This window comes from Octodon degus, unplaced genomic scaffold (genome assembly GCF_000260255.1).
Source record: "Octodon degus isolate 3935 unplaced genomic scaffold, OctDeg1.0 scaffold00121, whole genome shotgun sequence".
Lineage (NCBI taxonomy): Eukaryota > Metazoa > Chordata > Mammalia > Rodentia > Octodontidae > Octodon > Octodon degus.
This window is the reverse complement of record NW_004524697.1, coordinates 4,627,580-4,630,578: the sequence shown is the minus strand read 5'-3', so window position 1 is coordinate 4,630,578 and position 2,999 is coordinate 4,627,580. Positions and strand designations below refer to the sequence as shown.

At 33.3% G+C, this 2,999-nt stretch overlaps 1 protein-coding gene across 1 annotated transcript in view; it reads left to right on the top strand.

Annotated features, from left to right (window-relative positions):
• Positions 1–2,999, top strand: part of Galntl6 (polypeptide N-acetylgalactosaminyltransferase like 6) — a 1,205,609-nt gene that overhangs the window by 720,630 nt on the left and 481,980 nt on the right. The gene's annotated exons all lie outside the window — the stretch shown is intronic.

Genomic DNA, 2,999 nt, shown 5'->3' with positions numbered 1-2,999 from the left:
GGTACCATCAAAAAAAATTAATTAATTAACATAAACAAAAGTTGCCATGGATTAGAACAAGGTTGAACTGAAAGAAGGTTTTGGGTTTCTATTTATTCTCATCACTCTACAATCTTTCCCTGCCCATCTAGAAAATATGCCTCCTCCAAAGAAGGACAAAGTAATTACTCTTTCACACAGTAGCACTGTCAAGCATATAACAACATACAACAATTAGATAAGAAGGTGATGGCAGTGTGTGGCTTACAGACTGTCCAGGAATCAAAAATCTACATCAAACTCAGCTCAGAGTCAGATAATCTCTGAAAAATCAGTTTGCTTGTCTTAGATTTAAAAGTTGGGCCTGACATTTCATAAACTCACTAAAGTTTTAGTTCATTGAAATTATCTAATTAATTTAGTAAACTGAACTGTCTTACTAGAGTTAACAAGAAACTTGCTGCATGATTGGAATAATATTTGTGACTATTTCATATTATGCTATGTGTCTTAGACTCTATAAGTTATACTTTGTGTCTTATTCAATTTTCATTATATTCTGCAATTCTTATCAGTATTCTCCTGTTTAAGATGAACAAGCTGTGTATAGAGATATTAGGTGACTTGTCATAGGTCATGCAGGTAGCAAAGCCAACCATTTCGTTTAAACTTTCTCATCCAAGAACCAATTCATGTTAAACACAGTGCTATTTTGAGGAGAATTTTCTTCCAATCCAGATAACTTCTCCACAGAGAAAGAAACACTTTTTGTTATTGAATCCTCTTTAAACTATGTGGTTTGTGCCACAGGCAATTCTCTAAAGGGATTACAAAGATCGAAAGAAATTCCACCTTTGTCTATAACCAAGCCGACATAACACATTTATTTATATGTGTTCTCAGGAACAAAACTAACTAGACTCCAACAGGACTTGACACATCTGCTTATCAGGCTTAGCTCATGCTAAATTTATTTGGCCATTGGAAGATTACTTATTGAGTTTATCCAAAGGATAAATGAATGTTTTGTACCTCTAACATGGAAAATCATTATGACCTGAGCTGCTAATAAGGTTATGCTCCTGTCCTGGCATAGAAACTGGGAGATAGATCAGAAAGTCAACTAATAACAAGTGCTGGAGAGACTGTGGGGAAAAAGGGCACCTTCTACTGTTGGTAAGAGTGTATGCTGGCACAAAGATTATGGAAATCCATATGGAGATTACTCAAAAAGCTAAGATTGGTGGTCCCATTAAAACCAGATATTCTCCTCCTAAATATTTTTCCAAAAGAACTAAAATCATTGTACCACTGTGATATATGTGTACCCTGTTTATAGCAGCACAATTGTCATAGCTAAATCCTGGAAACAATCCAGATGTCCATCAACTGAGGAACGGATTAAAAAATGGTACATTTTCACAAAAGAATATATACTTAGCTATAAAAAAGATAAATTTTAGGCCTTTGTAGATAAATGGATGCAACTAGAGACTGTACTGGTAAGTGCGGTAAATCATACCCACATGTGCAAACATCATATTGTCTCACTAGTGTGAGAATCTGAATGAGTAAATATAGTCTGAAAGGAACAATAGATACTGTTAAAGGAAAATAATTTAATCAATGGGATGGCATGCAAAAAAGGACAAAAGAAGGTAAAAGATGTATTTATGTGCATGTGCAGGATAATTCACATAATTGTACTCCCAGGTTCTGCTGGTCCTTTGAAAGGAGCAGTTAATGCTTAAATTTTTTCTTTTAACTCTTTTTTTTTTTGTTCTTTCTTTTTTTCTTTTTTTCAGAACCAAGGATTGAACTCAGGTCCTTGTGCTTGCCAGGCAAGCACTTATTCTACTGAACCATCTCCCCAGCACCTATTCTAACTTTTTTGTTGTTGTTTTGTTTTGTTTTTTTAAAACCAATTTTACATGTATATGTCTCATAACCTAAACAACTCATTTGAAGATAACATCATGCAATACAGCAACCATTGTTGATTTCCTATTACTTTGTTTAGTGAAATTTTGTATTGTTTCTAATACTGTTTTTTATTATTATTTTGTATTCTTTAAAAAATAAAAAGTAGAAAAAGAAACCAGGACATGGGATGCTATCTTTTTGGTAGTTATAAGTTAAATGCACCTACAATTACTCTACCACAAAGTATAAAACTGAATCTTTCATAGGAGAATTGATACATTTCGAGACCACAGCATTAAGTGAAATAACTCAGAATACAGACTTAAATATTGTATGATTCTTATGTGATAACACCCCAAAAAATTCAAAGAGCAAAATAAACTATTAATAGAAAACAAGAAGGTAGGTCTTTTGCAAATGAAAAAGAAATGGAAAGAATGAGAGAAAGAGGAATTGATGGGGAAATAAAAATTAGGATGCATTGTCCACATGATCTAGCCCCCCTCCCCATGAGTGTAATCACTATGTACCGCAAACATATGCTATTAAAAAAACAACAGCTCACAGAAATAAAATCTGGACACTGCCAGGTCCTTGATAAAGATATTTCTGGGCCTTAAATATGGTAAAGACTCATTTGGTTTTTTATTGTTTAATTTACATATATTTCAAAGAAACAGAGAAACATCTTTCAACTAATTAAATTAAATGTTCTAAGTAAATGGAGGCTGGGAAGTCCGTGTGTGATGAGGAGAGTTACCGTTCTTGTTTTCAAAGGGAAGAATTAATGTTTCTCTTACTCTTGTACAAAGGGCAGTCAAAATGATTTATGAATATTTAAATTTTTAAAGTTTTATTATAAAAGATGAATCACACTAATAATTCTCAAAATACGCAGAATATTTCCTTCTTTTTCAATATACTTATCCCATTATTACTGGCAATATATTCTTCATTGTAAATTTTATTTATTTTTTTCTGTATTTTAAGGAAGGGTCTACAGTCTGTTCAGAGTCTCACTACTAGATCAGACTCTAGTGATCATCCTGTTTACAGCCTCCCAAGTGCTGGGATTACAGGCGTGCGCCACCACACCC